Source organism: Protomyctophum bolini, assembly GCF_963924005.1.
Source record: "Protomyctophum bolini genome assembly, chromosome: 4".
In the NCBI taxonomy this organism is placed as follows: domain Eukaryota; kingdom Metazoa; phylum Chordata; class Actinopteri; order Myctophiformes; family Myctophidae; genus Protomyctophum; species Protomyctophum bolini.
This window is the reverse complement of record NC_137865.1, coordinates 6280705-6300876: the sequence shown is the minus strand read 5'-3', so window position 1 is coordinate 6300876 and position 20172 is coordinate 6280705. Positions and strand designations below refer to the sequence as shown.

At 44.1% G+C, this 20172-nt stretch overlaps 1 protein-coding gene across 6 annotated transcripts in view; it reads right to left on the bottom strand.

Annotated features, from left to right (window-relative positions):
• Positions 1-20172, bottom strand: part of ptprz1a (protein tyrosine phosphatase receptor type Z1a) — a 99731-nt gene that overhangs the window by 59319 nt on the left and 20240 nt on the right. The window lies entirely within an intron of this gene.

Here is a 20172-nt window from a genome sequence, read left to right as displayed (position 1 = left end):
GCTACACGGTCGTCCCCCCCAAGGACCCCTGGGTGTCCCCCACTTTGAGAACCAATGATGACAGTATATACAGGACCAGAGTTTGCACGCAGAGGCTGCAGTGGCAAAGAAAGCAAGGCAAATAAATGCCTGTACTACTATCACAAATCACAGGCAGCTGAAGAAATGCAAGGTCTCAGTCAGAGAAGGTCCTGGAAATCGTTCTATTCCACTATGACACATGGCAGAGCATTCTGCCAGGGGCTCGTCTCTAATAGGTATTATGGAAAGAGCTCTTCTACCCAGGATGTGTTGTGGTAGGTGAGATGGGCTGAGCAGCAACACAGGGAGCTTTCTCTTGACGCCTGCGGGACATTTACCACAACAGGTGCTTCAGAGCAATGTCAAGGACCCCCAAATTGACACTAATTATCCCGCGGACGCCCCATTTGAAAAGCCATGCCAGGGACCTCCCACAAGAGAAGTTTTTTACGGCTCTAGCAGTGATTCTCAACCAGTTCAATGTCAAGGACCCCCAGTTTGACATGCATTAGTCTACGGACCCCCATTTAATGGAATTTTTATCTCTGGGACCCCGATTTATATTGTAAAATCAATGTTAATTTAACTCTGTCTGTCCCTCCATAAAATATATAAAATAAAGGGCGAAAGCCACAAAAAATCATTGGACCCCACTCTGGGAACAACTGCTTCAGAGGGTCAAAAAGAATGAGGACCCTCAACCATCCTAGGACAAACACCATCCTAGTAACGCACTGATTCTCAACCTTTTCAGGCCACGGCCCCCCAACCCCCCCTTTGACTCGGTTTATAAATATGGATGATCTACAAGCTTGGTTATTTTCAAATTGTTTGCCTCGTTCTTATTTGACAATTTTCCCCATTTGTTTGTCCAGTTGATATAGTATAGTATAGTATAGTTTGTTGATTATACTTTTGATGCAGTAATAAATCATTAAATTGTCACTTTAACTGTTATCTAGAACCACAGTAGTAAATGGCCTGTTAAATTGTGATGATACAAGATGGAAAGTGCCGGAGGTGCCTCACAGCGCCGGGGGCTCAACGAGGCACCACAATTATTCTTTCCCTGCGGCTGTCTGAAGAAAAAGTTAGACGAAAGAAAATAAACTAGAAAAAGTGCCCTTCTGGGCACAGGTCTCCACCAGGAGGATAGGAGTGTGTGTGATGGAATATAAACATTTGTTTGTATTACGTTTGTTTTGTTTGTTTTTGTTTTGCAACAATTTTCTTCATTTTGTCGAGGAAATGCAGAGCCAGATCACTCATAGCATCTCTGATGATAGAATTCTGGATGAGCAGGACATTTTGCACAAAACGGGCCACTCCTGAAAATGTTGAAAATGTCTGTTGTATACAGATCCCAGTTATTGGCAAAAAAACAGGAATTGCCCTGTTATAGCGCCACCGTGAGGCTGATTTGGAAAGTGGCATGTCGTCCTCCTCGGCCCAGTGGAAATGTGCGTGTAAAGTTTCACGGAAATTGCACACTGTTTGTGTGATTTGTGGCATTTTGTTCGAAACGAACCAATCATGTGAGCTTTGGAAGCCAATCTTAGCCAAACAGGATGGAAGATGGGAAATGATGCAGATCCGTGTTGATCACATGACTATGGAGATAGCGTATACCGAATTGAGTGATGTATGGATAAAATCTCTACGAGTAATCTACAGAAATGTGATTTGCCTAAATCAGCCTCATGGTGGCGCTATAACAGGCCGTTGAGGTATATTTGGGGCAGAGGTTCGTCGTTGGCATCCAGGGAGTGTGTGTGTGCAAAGTTTGGCATGGATCGGGCCAGCGGTGCCGGAGATTAGCTGGTAACGGACGGACGGACACACGTACACACGGACGGAGTGCAAAAATATTCTCTCCCCATGCCTTCGGCCTGGTGGAGACAATAACAAAACAAAACAACTAACAGTCATGGAATATTATCAGAACAATATACAATATTTCTTTATACCACTAAATATTTTCCCCAATGTGTTTGTAAAGGTGTCTACTAACACATCTGACAAATATTGAAATTCAGTTTCCTTTATAGGAGAATCTGTGACAGCTGCTGAAAGTCGGGGTGCCATTAACAACCTACTACTGTATATGCAGGCAAACCTATTCAGGACGGGAACCCCTTTTGGTGTTTTAACCGATTATTTTATATTTTAGCTATTGAAAAATAGCAGATCTACAAGCTCATAGTGCGGCACTCGATGCCACGCTATGAGCTTGTAGATCTGCTATTTTTGAAAAATCGTGAAAATGTGGTGCAAATCTCGGAATATATATTCTTTCAGAGCGAATGTTTTTAACTCAAATGTTTGCTTCTGGAAGGGTCCCTGGAACAAAATATTTTCAAATGGGGGTCGGCGGCCAATTACATAATTATTTGGGTGTCCTTGACATGAAAATGTTTGAGAACCACTGACATAGATACATGCATTTTTCAGAAAACTGTCATGATTTAGAAGGTATTTGTATAAACGTCCTCAGGTCTAAATGGGTTAACAACCTACTACTGTATGCAGGCAAAATGTCCACATTTTCATTAAAAAAAATTGCCACTTTTCCAACGGTTATTATGCCCGTTTTTAGCCGAAGGAGTATTTATAGAAGTAATATGTAACTGATATTTTAGATTTGATCAATCACTAGTAAATATGCATGTCACATGAAATTATTTTATTTAACCACTTAAGTCATATAAAAAATAATAATGAAAAATAGCCGATCTACAAGCTCATCAATTTTTGAAAACAAATATTTTCACTAGCGTTTCAGCCAGCCACTAAAAAAAATGCTTGGAATGCTGCCTACAAGTACAGTTATTAAACAATAACTCTGAGGGTCATTGCTTTTCGGTGCCTCTGGCTAAACAAACTGGAGCAGAGCAATAAGGAACTTGTGTTTAGTGACAAAGCAATGGCAGGACTCATATCAAACACTATAGCTGACAGAGTGAGTGAGTGAGTGAGTGAGTGAGTCAGTCAGTCAGTCAGTCAGAAGTCAGTCAAAAGTCAGCAACAGTGTTCAGCTAGCAGGCTATGGTTTGCTAGGGGGTATTTTACATTAAAATAGTGAAAATAACAGATCTACAAGTTAGGGTTTAAGTGTCTTGCTCAAGCACACCTCGACCACACATTCCTGGGACGTTCTGTTTCTCCAGGCATTCAGTTATGAGGTGTATCACATGATCCGATGAGTCACATTATTATATCAAAATGTGTAACGTAAAAAATAAGAAGAAAAGGGTAACGCCAGACTATGACATATTCAACTGTACATTCACACATGAAACCGAATACCGAATAGCCGAATATGATTAATTTTACATCTTTTTTCCTACCCGATTATGGCAAAAGACATGATTATGGCAAAACTTAACTTAAATGATAATCACTATTATGGGTCCATAAGACATTTATTTAATTGCATACACTATTCAGTGCTATATTTTCTGCCTATTTTGGCCCAAACCGAATAGGCCGAAAATGCATTTTTAGCCATTTTCTGCCGGATATTTTCTGCGGCCAACTATTCAGTGCATCACTAATAATAACCAAAAGAATTTCCACCCAAGGCAAACACAACAGGTATGTGCACGGATGAACTGTGTATTAGTGGTAAACAGTAAAAACACGCTACGCAGCCACAGTTATCTGAGGCTTAAAGGACTTCAAATTGTTGCCAGTTAAATGAAGAGAAAGTAATCCTGCATTTATTGCATTATAGTGCTACTGTATCATATTATTTTAATGTGTTGTACTGTAAAGTAACTCTGAAATTGTGGTTATACACATTTGGTATAACATTAACCATTATCAACAGAAAAACGTGAAACTATACAGAACGGTTCTACATAGAGCAAACGTACTGATACCTTGATGACCTTGCAGGCTTATAAAATGCAAAGGTCATAATGTAATTTAGATGGCATTTTACTGTAGACAGATGCCAGGTTCACTTGTTGACCCGGCACCCTATAGATTGTATAGTTTCAATGTACAGATTACTTATGTTAGGATATTATACTGTTTATAAAGGGCCTTGCAAACAGGGAGCGATAAAACGCGCCTATAGTTCATTTTCAATGAGACCTGCGTTTTTGCTCGGAGAAGTCGCGGTGCGACAACGCAAGCGTATTATTTACGTGAGCGCGGTCCCGTGAATTTGTTGCGAGCGTGCTCGTTGTTGTGACAGTGTTGGGACTTCACTGTGTCAGGTTTTTTTCACAGGGTCACGACCTCACAGGGGCAATCTATAGTTGAGAACCCTATAAACTATACTATGAGATGAGATGAGATATACTTTATTAATCCCCGAAGGGGAAATTGAAGCGCTACAACAGCATAGAGGACACATAAATCAAGCTGGACAGACAGAAAAACAACAAACACAAATAAATTGGACATAAACACACTAGACCAGAACCACTAAGGGACCCCATAAGCAAACTTTGGGGAGGCAGTTCTTATGCTTTTTGCATTATAGAGTCTGATGGCAGTTGGCATGAAAGAGAGTCTATACAGCTCCGTGTGCATTCTCGGGGGGGAAGGTGAGCCTTCGACTGAAGGCGCTCACCCTATCCTGCAACATGACATAAAAGGGGTGGGAGGGATTTGCCAGCATGGAGTTCAGTTTGTCCTTGATCCTCCTCCTCTCAGCGACCGACCGCAGGCCCTCCATTCGGAGGCCAATAACAACAGAGCTGGCCTTCTTGATGCTTTTTATTGAGCTTGGTTGAGTATGATAACATCAATGACTGTGATAACATCACAAAAATATTCCAAACTATCCAAATGAGCAACATTGTATCTGTTTAATTGCATAACACTGGAATGTCTGCCTCCTTTGAATTGAATCCCACTGCATGCCTAATTTGATATACCGTGATTCAGTGCGGCTAGCCGGTTAGCTTTATAGTCACGATGTGCCAATATCTGGGTGAAGTTGCCTTTGGGCCACGCCGGTTCTGGGTTTGATCCCAAGGAACTCAGTCAGAGTATGAGTAGCATGGCTTTGGGTAACTAAGGTGCGTGCCGTGGTAAAGCGCTGGGAAAGGATGGTAGGTGTGGCGATCCATCAGTAATCCATCTCCCAGGGGTCTGACACCTTGTAAAGGAGATGCCCTCGTTGCTCAGCTGACAGACAATTAAACCACTACGACCTGTCCTACTTAGTTTACTTACACGACATGCAAGTCTCCCACCAAGATGCTAATAAAGGAACAATAAGCTATCCAGAAGCAAATGACAAATTGTTTATTTCCTTGACTTTTGTTTGTTTTCCATCTGACGGAACCGTTGGTTCTTCACTGAATCATGTCCCACCAACACTGAGGTCCGCTAAGGCCGCGATGACCTCTTGGTAAAGGTTCAGGGGTTGGAACTTCAAAGTTCAAGTATTTTTCTTTCTCTCTTTTCTTTTGTGGAGAGGGTCTTGAGAGAGGATTTGTTAACACTCCTCTGCTTACTGGTGGAATGTATACTGGTTTGAGTGCATGCGTATGCTGGTGAACATCAGCAATAATAACCCATTCTGACCGGGCACCCATTTTGGTGTTAGCATCATGTTATGCTTTACCTATTGAAAAATAGCAGATCTACAAGCTCATATCGCGCCACCGAGTGGCGCGATACGAGCTTGTAGGTCTGCTATTTTTGAAAAATTCGAAGAACGACTGACATTTTTAGAATCTGATCTCAGGTCAGAATGGGTTCATCAGACCAGTGTGTGTCCAGTGGAAACCTCGTATGAATCTGATCTCAGGTCAGAATGGGATAATAATAATAAGCAGCTGTCACACAGTGACTCAGAAATGAATGGAATGTCTTCAGAAACGAAGGGAATTAGTCAGTTAGATGTTGTGTCGGCTCAGTCCAGAGATCAAATCAGCATTAAAAATGGATTAACCCATTCTGACCTGAGATCAGATTCATACGAGGTTTCCACTGGACACACACTGGTCTGATTTAACCAATTCTGACCTGAGATCAGATTCTAAAAATGTCAGTCGTTCTTCGATTTTTCAAAAATAGCAGACCTACAAGCTCGTAGCGCGCCACTCGGTGGCGCGCTATGAGCTTGTAGATCTGCTATTTTTCAATAGCTAAAGCATAACATGATGCCAACACCAAAATGGGTGCCCGGTCAGAATGGGTTAAGAATTGATTAAAGTGCTGAACTTATTTCTAGACTGAAGCTAATGAGTTAAGTCTATAATTCCCTTCAGTGGAAAACTTTCAGACATTCATAATTCCCCGCGTCAATGTTCTCAATCTACCGCTTTCAAATAACATTGGCTTATTTAATTAGTACTCACCACACTGACTTCTACTGTACACTGTACTTAGTCAGACAGTCACTGTCAAGTCAACAGATAATAAAACAGAAAGAAGTGATGACGTTGTACGTTAATGCCACTGCTAAGTTATAGCAACTCAGCTGTAGGCCTTTCAGACAGCTATAAAAGAAGATCCCCTATACTACAGCATCCCCTACCACAGACACTCTATCCACCTTGCAAATAAAGGAACGGTTCAATGAATGGTATCTGTTATATCAATCTAATGTCACCACAGCGTGGCCCCCGGCCTCACTCCAACAGCCTCAGACAGCAGACTTTGTGGTTGGCAGTAAAAGGATGCAACTAAATTAAGCCCCTACCATTTAAAGTGGAAATGGAAACTAATACCTGTAGTGTGTAAACAATATCCCTGGCATGAAACACCTGTCAGTTAAGCAACGAGACAGATCAACAGGATTCAATTACAGCGTGTGCGTGCGTGCGGGCGTGCGTGTGTGTGTGTGTGTGTGTGTGTGTGTGTGTGTGTGTGTGTGTGTGTGTGTGTGTGTGTGCGTGTGAGAGTTCATGTTTAGTGTAGTGAAGTGCACGGCCAACGTCCGTATTTAGTGCCAACAAAGGATTATGAGGTCGTATACCCTTCCCTGGCTGAGTGATCATAGTCTGCCTGATTTGTACTGAGGCACACAGACTGACAATAGGCGACTTACAGGCTTATAACGTGACACGTTTGTAGATGTAGGCTATTTTCGTTTGTGCCACAGCAGGGCACGCAGATACAGTAAGCATAAATAAACCACCCTTAAAAGTTCAATGAGTGGCCTGGGCCGCGTGGCTCAGCGGTCCAGGCACCTTGGTCTGGCAGTCTGGCAGTGTGCCGCGGGTTCGACTCCCGACGGCCTTTACTGCATGTCACCCCCCATCATCTCTCTCCCCATTTCCTGTCAGCCTATACTGTCTGTCCCTCCATTAAAAAAAAGGAAATAAAGGCGAAAAAAAGTTCAATGAGTGTGTCTGCAAGAGTGAGACGAGATGTCCAGCAGCTGTATGGCAACCTGGACGGTGAGTCTTTAATAAGATATGAATTAAAGCAAAACAAAATCTCACGACTGAAAAACATTTCGTTAGGCCTAGTCCTATTACAGTATGTGATGCGTGTAATGAATAACCGGAAATAGGCTATCTACAAGTCGCAGTATGATTGACATGTAGGTCGCCTATTTTCGGTGCATGCATGGTATGCTTCCATATAGAAGGCAAGGCTGATTCTATGGAATCCTTATTGACTGAGATCAGTTGTGGTGACAGAGAACTTTAATCCATGCCTTTGTTACCTGTCACTATAACATCTTGGTGTCTCAAGCCAGAGACAACTCGTCCACAATCTTTAAATGCTACAGAGAGTCTAGTCTGTAACTATATTACACCCTAACTTCTATGGAATCCGTATTGACTGAGATCAGTGGTGGTGACAGAGAACTTTAATCCATGCCTTTGTTACCTGTCACTAACATCGTGGTGTCTCAAGCCAGAGACAACTCTTTAAACGCTACAGAGAGTCTAGTCTGTAACTATATTACACCTCGTAAATGTCGCAAAAAAAGGAAGCTGGGCTCTGCTATTCAGAATTGAAGCCGGGGCATAATCGACCAAACACAAGCACAGTTCACGAATATAAAACTTTGGCTTCGACTAATTTAATTTACAGTATTATGACAGCACAAGTGTGTTTGTGTGTGTATGGGGGTGCCTTGTTCTCTCATCATTCAGCACTTCCGATGTTCACACTGTTAACCCATTCTGACCTGAGATCAGATTCATACGAGGTTTCCACTGGACACACACTGGTCTGATTAACCCATTCTGACCTGAGATCAGATTCTAAAAATGTCAGTCGTTCTTCGATTTTTCAAAAATAGCAGACCTACAAGCTCGTAGCGCGCCACTCGGTGGCGCGCTATGAGCTTGTAGGTCTGCTATTTTTCAATAGCTAAAGCATAACATAATGCCAACACCAAAATGGGTGCCCGGTCAGAATGGGTTAAGCCTTATTTATTTAGTGTTGAATGCCATAAATAGAAGTTCTACTATTTCACCGGGCCCGACAGGCTTTATAGGTGGAAAGCATTGGAAAATTGTGCGAGGCAACATTCTGCCTCTCGACTAGAGACTATACTAACTAACTAACTGGGCAAAAGTCACACGTATATACAGTAACCAACACTGCTGTCAGCTACAGGATAATAATTGGTCTCCCCACACCCCCCCCCCCCCCCAACCTCATGGAACTAACCAAACCACAAAAGGTGCATTGCACGCATTGCAATCTCAATAGCAGGGACGTGCACTGCACACAGTCACACATACGTAGACATCAAAGGGGGCTTCAGCCCCTGTCCTTTTACCCGTCTGTATAAAACAACTGCCCTCTCCAGACCACAAATGCAAGGTGAAAGAAATGTCCTTTCCATGCCATACATGGCAGCATTCAGGAGAATTGTTTTTTTTCTATCTCCGAAGTCTCCTGAACTAAATTGTTTCGAAATCCAGTGGCGTACACCGCATCTCCAGTAAATGAAGAGTGCAGGGTTGAGCCACCGAATATAGCAGATCTACAAGTTCTCTCTAACACTCTCTAGCACGTGTCTGCTCAATAGGACCAGGGTATCCCACACACACACACCCACGCACTCAATCACCACCTTACCCTATAATGCCCCCCCCTCCCCTGCTCCGGGCGCTACAAAACCTTGAGACACAAAAGGGCTCACAGTCACTGTGGGAAAAGCCTGATAATATTATACCTGCAGTCACAGCCGCCTTAAACAACAGGCGTCGCTGGGCATGTAGTTGTACTGCATAATGCTGTCTGTCATTTTGTGTTGCTATTGCCGTTGTATTGTCGGCAAGTGTGCTGTTGTTGTTTTTGTTGTTGTATAATTACATTGCTGCACGTGCAAAGGAATTTACCCTTGAGGGACGACATCTTAAGTCCCAGTTTGAGAGTTTGTTTTGTATTTTTACTGCTTTGTGTTTTATTGTGCCAATGTATTGACTGTATAGGAAGCACTTTGGTCAACTCTGTTGAACTCTGTCTATGTGAACAAAAGTTGGATTGGATTGAAATACCTTTCCTATATACTGTAGAACTCCCACCCTTTTCACATTGGCCTGTTATAGCGCCACCAACACGTGGATCTTTGCGAAACACATTTTTGGAACAAAAAGCCTCAAATCATCCAATTGCCATCCAAGGCATATTGAAGAAATGGCACCCTTTTCACATTGGCCTATTATAGCGCCACCAGGAGGACACATTCTGACCTGCCCTGGTGGAGACCTGTGCCCGAGGGGCACTTTATCTAGTTAAATACTGAAAATACACATTAACATTTAATTTCAATTAGTTCTCGGAGAACACACTGAGGGCTGAGACCCTCTTTTTCAGTGGTGCCGAGATTACAACACATCAACAATGTACAATGACACAAAGAAAACAAAACATAGATGAATTAAGTAAATCACTGGTAATAATAAAGGAACATCACATAGTGATCAACTCCATTAAAACAGGTACAGTTGATATTTACCAACGTTGATATATCAAGTTGAAAGCGATATAGAGATTTAAGAGAGCTGTACTTTAGTGAAGTCTGTAAGGTGCTCCAAGTGCGTGGGGCAGAGCACTTGAAGGCAGATTTTCCAGGATGTAGTGGAGGCATGTACAGGTATGGTCTCAAGCATCAAATAATCTTGAGAGCGTGTACAGTATGATAAGAAATAGTTTTCCATTGTAAAAGAGAGTTTAAATAAGAAGGGGAGCTCCCAATTAGAGCTTTATAGACAAATAGAAACCAGTGTTGGCCTCTCCTTGTCACATGAATCTAACATACACTGATGATCGTGCTGTCAAACAATCAACGAAGCTTTAATCTGCAGGTTTAATCTGGAACAATCTCTCTCTCAGCTATAGGGATCCAATTGGCCTGGAAAACGCTGACAATATAATTGCATCAAAGTCTGGGAGTTACAGTATTTGGATCTCATGCATTAGTTTATTCCAGAAGTAGGCTACATGTATATTGTACATGTACTGTATATATTGCACCATTATCACAATAATGTCATGCCAGCTCTCTTCCTTGTATTTCATATCACTGGATTTTATATTTATTAGAGCTGAAACTTGTGTCTAAGTTAAGGGCCTCACACACCGTCTGCGAACGCCGCGCGTCAAAACAGCCGCCTCCGTTATTTCCAATGAACCTATCGCACACCGGCGGCGTCAGACGCGCGTTCACGCCTCGCCCGACGCTCCGATACGCCACCGATCTATTTTCCAGGCGTTGCCGCGCGGCAACACCTGTTGCCGCGTCGCTGCGCACCCGGTTTGTGTTGGGCTTTATTCAACCCAAATGATATAATTTTGATACACATTAGTAACAGCCCTTTCCACATACGTTGCATTGCCAAGCCATGTGGCTCATACAGGGCAGCTAAGCCAATCTCCTGTTTCTGTATAGCGTGAGGCAGCTTGACGTACAAGTACACCCCCTGGACATGATGGCGCTAGTATGTCGGAGGGACTTACTATATACCGTCTTTTTATAGTCTTCGGTATGCCAGGGGATCGAACACCCGACCTCCCAATCTCAGGGAACACAGTCTATAACCACATGGTGGTTCCACATCATACAGATAGATTCCAGACACATGCCGTTCCCTTTGAACGCCTCATGGTTGTCTGAATGACACGTCGGTTCAGTTTCACTTTAATTAGCTGTGGCTTTTTTTTTTACTGCCAGGTCTGTGCAGCAGTGCCCAAGGTCTCTCCCCTCTTGTTGGCCCGTGTGGCCCTTGTGTGAATAGTGGACGTGGACAAACAATTACGTGCGCACGCACGCGCACGCACACACACACACACGCACACACACACACACATCAAACACATTCGAAGCTTGAGTTACAGACCACACCGAGACTGTGACAATGGAGGACAGAGGAGCCGACTAGGAGGTCTATTGTCTGTGGCGACTACAAAGGGCACACCTGCAGCTTATACAATATACAGTATAATACCTATAAGTTAAGCCTGAAATTGTAATGCCTTGAGTACTGTATATGGGACACATTATTCAAACTAAAAAGGGACAAAATGCAGTTTTATAGCTTTGTTTTCCTTGTTTTGTCTAATGGCATGGAAACAAACTATAAGTAAAAAACCATTCAAACTAAACTCCAACACAGGTGCTCTGTCCTACCTCGTCGTTGCCCATCCGGAGCAAGGGGGGGGGGGGGAGTGACTCCTGACTTTGAGGAGTCACCTGTCGTTTGTTTGGAGTCGGAACACTGGAGAGGTCAAAAGATCATAACCGTCTCCATGTACAGTAGCCTACTACACCACTCATTAATAATCAATGATGTGGAGGCCAGTGTTGATTTCGTCGACTAAAACTGAGACGAAGAATGTCCGTCGACTACCCATTTCCACTGACGGAAGCTAAATGGTTGAAAATAGCTGATCTACAAGCTTGTAGATCGGCTATTTTCAGCAAGTGTAGAATCAGTCATTACGACGGCATCAAGGCCCGCCAAAATACATTTTAGTCGAGTAAAATCGCATGATATTTAGTCGACTAAAACTAGACTAACACTAAATCATTCCAGGTGACTAAAACTAAATGAAAACTATTCAAAAGACAATGACTAAAACAAAAATCTAATTTTGCTGCCAAAAACAACACTGATGGAGGCTTTTCTTTGAACATGCAACAAGATACTACAGTAAAACAAAGTGTACAATATACAGTAGCCTATAAAAACCCTATAGGTGACTGGGGTGTTTGTCCAGGACTCTATAAATGTAGTTGTGTTCAACGTAGGTTCAGGAGTAGAGACCATAGAGTATTAAAAGGATAGAGACTGAACCGGAGCGACAGCCCCACCCCCCCGCTATTCCTTTCAGTGGAAGTTGCTCAGTGGCGTTTTGAAGCACCCGGAAGAACCGTGTACTTCCGCGTCTTTTTCGATTTGGACAACAAATTTGGTGTCCAAAATGCATTAGTGCAAACGGGGGCGCTCAATGTTAAAGCCCAGCTGCACGGGGTTTCCTCGTCACAACTCCACGGGTCCGCCTGCAGTCCTACCTCTTACCACTAGGGCCCAGTGCTTCGACGTTGGAGAGCTGCACTGGGGGCTTGGCAGAGACCACCCTCTGCTTAGCATCACGGCCACACCCCGTTCTCAATCGCCTCCCTATCGACCACACACTTGCCCTCACTCACATTAGCCACTCCCCGTTCACAATCACCTGCATCCACTACACCTGCCTCCACTCACCACAGCCAATCCTCGCTGCGATCACCGCAGTATAAATACACCTGTGATCTCTCACCCCAACCTCCTCCTTGCCCTCCTTGGGTTCCTCATCCCGTATCACATTCATCTACTTTTCGTTTCATTAAACTGAGGTGTGGTCTCTTTACTAACGAAATTAGGTCCGCTAATATTTCTCGCTACACCAAATGTCTTCGCCAAGAATAGCCGAGCTACATAGTTCACACCACGTTGTTGTTGTGAGGTTAGTAGACCTGCAATTTCCGCTTATAATAATGTTCGGCCTGGAATAAGGCCGCTAGTGTTCATATTGTGGATAACGATGAAGCAGCCAAAGGCATTCATCTCGGGAGAGAAGAAGAACCTGCGATGCCCAAAGCTGTGCTTTAAAAATGTCCCGAGTGTGTTAGAAAAGATTCAATGCTCTTTGCTTGCTCAGCGTCTAGAAAAGAGTGAAAGCTTCACAACTGTGATAGTGTGTTTATTCACTCAAGAGTGGCCGGCCTTGTCTGTATAGTGTATAGTATGCATTAACCCATTCTGAACGGGAAGCCATTTTGGTGTTAGCGTCATGTTATGCTTTAGCTATTGAAAAATAGCAGATCTACAAGCTCGTAGCGCGCCACTTTTTTGAAAAAATCGAAGAACGACTGACATTTTTTTAGAATCTGATCTCAGGTCAGAATGGGATAATCAGACCAGTGTGTGTGTCCAGTGGAAAACCTCGTATGAATCTGATCTCAGGTCAGAATGGGTTAAAAAAAGGGGTGCTGGTCTGTGAGCCGTGCGTCGCTCCAGTCTGCTGGTGAATAAGAGGATTAGCTCGGAGCCCTGGGAGAGCCTGGGCCAGCCAGCGGGGTATAGGGGGTGAGAATGGTGCCCCATGCCAGAAAAGTGTGACCCCCCCTCCCTCCTCTGCCCTCTCTTCCTAGCTACTATACCCCCTTATGCCAGGGGGAAGTGGTTGCTTGAAGGGGGGGATGATATGGGATCATGGACGCAGCACCCCATGGTCTGGGATTGTAAAGCCGCAGAAGGCTCCAGTGGTGGGGTCCTATTTTTTCCCCTTTTTAGTTATTTTTCTTCAAAAATGTTTTCCTTACCCAATTATGCCAATTATTTCCTTTCCACACACACATGTGCGTGTTGTCACTGCTGTTGTATCCTTCTGGCTCACCTGCTAGTGAGGAGCCTCCACCGGGAGGATGTGGAGCAGTGTTGTTTTCGTCGACTAATACTAAAGACGAAAAATGTTCGCCAACTACCTTTTTTCACGGACGGAAACTAAATGGAAACTAATGGTTGATTCCATGCTGAAAATAGCACATCTACAAGCTTGAAGCTTGTAGATCGGCTATTTTCAGCAAGTGTAAAATCAGTCATTACGGCGGCATCAAGGCCCGCCAATATACATTTTAGTTGACTAAATCAACTGTAGATTTAGTCGACTAAAATCTTATGATATTTAGTCGACTAAAACTAGACTAACACTAAGACATTCCAGGTGACTAAAACTAAATTAAAACTATTCAAGAGACTATGACTAAAAACACCCTCCTCCCCGTTGTGGTACAGTATAGACGCTCGACAAAGCCGGACGCACCACGGTGGATTCGAACCCCCAACCTCCGAGGTGGTCGGCCAGTGAATGCGAATGTCTGAAAAGGTGGTTTTTTTTAGCGTGATTTTAAATGTGGCGAGGGCGGGGGGCAGTGAGTGGCAACTGCATGCGAGTTGGGAGTGAGAGTTCCACAGTGAAGGGGGGCGGCCACCGAGAAGGCCCTGCATGTCACCGGCCCACTGGGACCCGGCTGTGACCCAATGTTATTCTCCATAGAGAAATTATACTTCCGTGACCCTAAGGGGATGAATAATGAGCAAAATGATGTCAGCACTTCGGTACTCCACTATGGAGAGGAGAGAACATGCTTACTGATTAGAATAGATTTGGCAGAAAGTGGCACATCACGCGCATAATTCAAAATTGATTTCCTATAAAAAGTCATGCCTGCGAGGTGCCAGCTGCAGCCAGTGAGCCGTGCGTGACCCCAGCTGCCACTCAATAAACTGCCATAATATCCCTGTGATGATATCTATATCAATTTATTATATAATGGGGACATGTTGCAAAAAATCATATCCCTTTCATTCCCAGCATGGTTCAAACTGAATATCAAGGAAATCCCAAACTGGAGCCACAGCACACACACACACACACACACACACACACACACACCAGACTGGCCTCAACATAAGTTCACCCATATCTCAACTCTCACAGAAGGGATTTTTGGCTCATCGCTGTCGGGTGGAAACCTCACTATGTGTCCCAACACTGTTACTTTTCAGGATTCCAATTCAAAAACAGCAAAAGTTGCACATCCGTGCGCTCAAAACGTGCCTTGTTTCAAGCTTGCTGGATCTGTTACTTTTGAGTGACGTATAGTCATGATCAAGTAGGACGTTATTAGCCTTGAGCTAATGTGTGGGGCGGGTCGCGGCAGAGATTTGCGCACGCCCTGATTGGCTCTCACCGATCTGTCAGTCAACCCCCCTCCGGCCCCTCCTCTCCCCCCTAGTGCTACGTCACATCATTTGGAGCGACGCCCGCACCCTGAAGGGTTGACTCCCACTAGACGCCCAGAGCAGCAAATGCGTTCCTCCAGGCTTTCATTTTTTTTGCACCGACGAAAACTAAAGCCTGGTACCGAGGCTAGTAGGACGTCAACTTATACGTTAGAATATGGAGATGGGAGGTTTCTGCCCGACACTGCTGTGTGTATGCAGCTGCTGATCTGGGATCAGTATGGTGTCATACTTAATTAGCTGTATGAATAGGCTTGGCCTGGTGCACTATAAGCTGTTAATAAAGTGCCTGAACAGCTGGAGTATCCGGTCATTGATGTCTGGTCCACCAGCGGAGAAGGTGACGTGTCATGATGTGCTACAAAGCATCGTCAAAGATGTGGTGCCATGATTTTAGTTTTTCTGTTTTTCATCATGTCTGTGAGGTTGGCATTACTTCATTAGACCGCCCCTGGTGTGTGTGGTGGTTGTTAGTGCAAAGATGTCTTCTCCCTTTATATTTCGGGTTACTTCCTATAAGCTGAAATCTTTTGAGTCAAAAGTGCAAAAAAAAAAAGAAAAACGTTCCAAAAGTATACTATAAATATAATATTTATTGATATCAAAACATTTTATAAAAAAATATATTTTTTCCTTCAGAGATCCTAGACCGGTTTCACGCATGAGCACTACCGTTCACTTCCTAGTTTATGTCCACAATCACAACACCAGAGGGAGGTCCACAGATCACGTTCAACCCAGATATGGCACGGACAGGGGTTTAAATTCCTTGTATGCCACCAAAATGTGGAATGCCCTACCAACAGCCTACAGCCATAAAGAAGTGTCAGTCCATAGCAGACCTACAAGCTCGTAGCGCGCCACTCGGTGGCGCGCTATGAGCTTGTAGATCTGCTATGTTTCAAAACCGCTCTAAAAGAACACACACGGTTGCAAGCGGCAATTCGGAACTGCCCCTCTGCCCTCCCCAGTTGTCTGTCATTAATGCCTTTCGATGAATTGAGTACATGTGGACCCCAATGGAAACAAGCCGCTAGTCCTGAAAAGTTGCAATGCGAAAATGGAAGCCATCATTCTCACGATAATGGAAATCTTTGTAAAAAAAAATCTTGTTTAAAATGATGTCACTGGAGGACGGTTTCTAAACTGCCCACAGCCCTCCATATGAGACACACACTGAGAAGAAAGAAATCGTGCCATTTTATCATGATTATTAGTGAGGACCTATTTGAAGATAGGATGAAAAGTGGTCCTTTAGGAAGTATACAATCAATCAAAAGACAGACAGACAGACAGACAGACAGACAGACAGACAGACAGACAGACAGACAGACAGACAGACAGACAGACAGACAGACAGACAGACAGACAGACAGACAGACAGACAGACAGACATCTATCATAATAAGTATATACTATATGTGCTCTACATCCTACAAGTTGTCAACAGTAGGCTTTGAAGTTTGGGCCCAAATAATCTGCACACACGGGGGAAGACCTACTACAGTACTCTCTGCCAAATGAAACTCACTGCTTCAAGAAAGTCAACCTCTGCTGGGTTCAAAGGTGTTCATAGGAACCAATGTGTCATCAGATGGACTCAAAGATTCTTAACCGTTTAACCATACATGGGAGTGGAAGTGGCTAAACAGCAGGCTTTATGAGTGACATTCCGCCTCCCTAAAAGGAGGGGAGGGTGAATGAAGAAAATGCAGAAGGAACCATAAAAGCACTTCAGCACTGAGGTACAGAGATAAAGGATGAGATAGAAAAAAAAAACACATGACATTGTGATTTTGACCTGATTTACTTTGCTACTGAATATTTGCAGAATCTTTGCTCGTATACGACTCGAGTAGCCAATTAAAGATCATGTTATTTTTTTATAAACTTCTAGTTCTGCCTAGAAGCGATGATGATGATGGAACCTGTGCTGGCCTGTATTTTCTTTTTTCTTTTTCTTTTTTTTATCCAAGAAGGCTGTCGGGTGGAAACCTCATATGTCCAAAACTATTACTTTTCACTTCAGGATTCAAATTTAAAAAAAGTAGCAGATTGATTAAGCTTGTGGATCTGCTACTTTTTTTTATTCTTTTGTGTGACACTGTAGTATGATCAAGTACAGTATAGGACGTTCATTTACGGAAAACAAAAACAAAAAAAATCGAATATGGGGATAAGCGGTATCGGTCCGACACTAAACAATATACATTTTAGTTTAGTTTAACTGAGCATTCAAGAGAAAGTCAAGAGAACATTAATAAGCAGTAAGCACATTTGATGATGTGTGTCTGTGTTGTTATACTCTGTGTCTGTGTGGTGTGGCATGCCATGGAGGCCTGCATGCTGCTGGCCTGGCACTGAGAAGAACGTCACAGTGAAAGTGGCTCTGGACCGTGTCTGTCAATGCCCGGGTGGAGTGGGGACACGGGCACATCACAGCAGGCCTCAGTCCGACCCCTGGGGGGGCGCGGAGGTGGAACGCATGCATGTTGTGTGTGTGTGACGACCAGGCATGGAGCCTGGAGAGTGGAAAAAGAGTACCACTTTTAATTGCGTCGTAATCTGTGGCCTGGAACGGCCCCACAACAGCTTCACTGTATGGGGCTGATAAGACTAGACCGATTTTATATACTTAGTCGAGGACCGAAAATAGACCCTGACCTACAAGCTCACGCCGGGTTGCATCCACGATGCGGCGTGAACTTGTACATCGTCTTTTTTTTTTTGTGTCAGCGACACTGTCGTACGACGGAGCGTACATTAGGCATTTTAGTCTGCTGTCGGTTCAGTAGCGACAAAGAGACATGGACAAAAATAAAGAGAGAGAGAGAGAGAGGGAGAGCTAGAATGAGTACTGCGTGCATGTGTGCGTGTGTTGCATATCGTTGCTGTCGGGAGGAAACCTCCTAACTGTGTGTTGTTTCGAAAATACTGTCTGCTAAAGCAACTAACTCCACCACCTCTCCCCCTCTCCTGGAAGTATAGTTGTCAATATATAAAGCCACAACACCAACTTTGATGAGGCAGTATTGGTTTGTTTTCAAAATATAAGGTTTTCTTCATTTCCTGAAAGATTTATATTTTGGAGTTAAGTGGTTTCTTTCTGACAGCAGAGATATGCATACCACAGTCGTATAGATGAGAGAGGTACGACAACTCTGTTCACTTCACGGGGCCAGTCCAATGGCGGCTCTTCTACATAGACTTCTATTGGCGAAGTGTGACAAAAGGCCTGAACCGGAAGTTTTACGGAATTCATTGTCTATGGGCTTTAGAACCACGTGACCAGGCTGTTTTCTGCCCCCTCATTGGCAGAACTGTCCTTTCAATGGGTCTGATACACATACACACTGGACAGAGCCAGAAAGACATGATCCATCCCAGGAGAGAGTCTCTGTGATTGGAGATGAATAATGAATCCAGGCGTCTAAGGTTTCCATCATTAGCCTCTCCGTTCTGGACGCAGTCCAAAACACACACAGACCCAGCCAACACAACACTGACAGGCCATATTGATTTATCTAGTCTTCCTTCTGTATCGTCCTATAGAGCGTCGCAGTCCCGGCCCCTTTCATGACGACGAGAGAGCCGGAAAATAATTCCCCGTTCATTTTCCTCATAGACTTTTCAAAAAGTATTTATTTAAAGACGTTTACGCCGCGGACAAAGCCAACTCGAACTTGTGACAAATCATGACAATAAACACAATGTTTTGGGCCAATCTAATCATTTGTAAGAAGAAAAACAAAACAAAAAGTGTTGTAACCTGCCCGTTTCTTCTCTAACCCAATTATTTGATCGGCCCAAAACATTGTGTTTATTGTCATGATTTGTCACAACTCCAGTTGGCTTTGTCCGCGGCGTAAACGTCTTTAAATAAATACTTTTAAAGTGGTGCAACCACTTCCTTAAGTGACTATGTGTGTGGGTGGGTGGCTGGGTATGAGCACGAAAACAGCATGGATGTACAGATTCACCACCTGTGCGCAACTTAACACACACACACACAAACACACACGCACATATTAACTGTATATATGGTGATTTCGGGTGTGCCAGTACAGTACAGTGACAGTACAGTACAGTACAGTGGAGGGTACAGTAGAGGGACCCCCATGACACGGTAACTCTGTCATTTCTCAACCGTTTCGGACGCGGGGCGGCTCGCCGGAATCGGGCCGGCACCCTGGGTGCGTTCCTGTGGTTCTGGAACTCCCCCTCCCCCCCCCCCCCCCGGGGACGCCCACAACGGAGTTGCACGACTTACTTCACACGGGTGTGATTTTTTAAAAGTCTATGAGGAAAATGAATGGGGAATTATTTTCCGGGCCTCTCGTCGTCATGAAAGGTGGGCGGGACTGTGACGCTCTCTATAGTCTGCCTTCCACTCCAGCAGAACGGAGACGCTACGCATATACAGTACGGCCTCGGAAAACGATACCAAATCAGTATCAGAGCGACCGGGGAGCTGTCCGGGGGCCCTTGTTGTGGTCATCTGGCCGTGCTGTGCGTGGCGGTCAATCAGCATGCAAGAAACGTGGGACTCTGAAAAGTACCCCCAGAAAACAAGCAGACCTCCGTTGCAGCCAAGCCACCAGCCAAAGTGACGTCCCCTGGACTTAGAACACATTGCCATGGCCACAGCGTCCATCCATTCCCCTCCCCTCCCATGCCTGCCTGTAGTTTAGCAAATTTGTAGCACTTCAATGTGTAGTAGGGGGGCAGAGATTTGCTCCAACTAGGGCTGTGAATAAAAGTTGATTTACATTAAAGGTTAGGACACGCAGTCGAGTCTCGAGTATATGGAGAGAGTGATTGCCGTCCGCCTGAGTAAATATTCTGCAAGGTTCACCTTTCTGGGGAGCCTTTACACGGACCCAATGAATAAATGGAGCCTCATACCTTCCCCACTATACGCCTA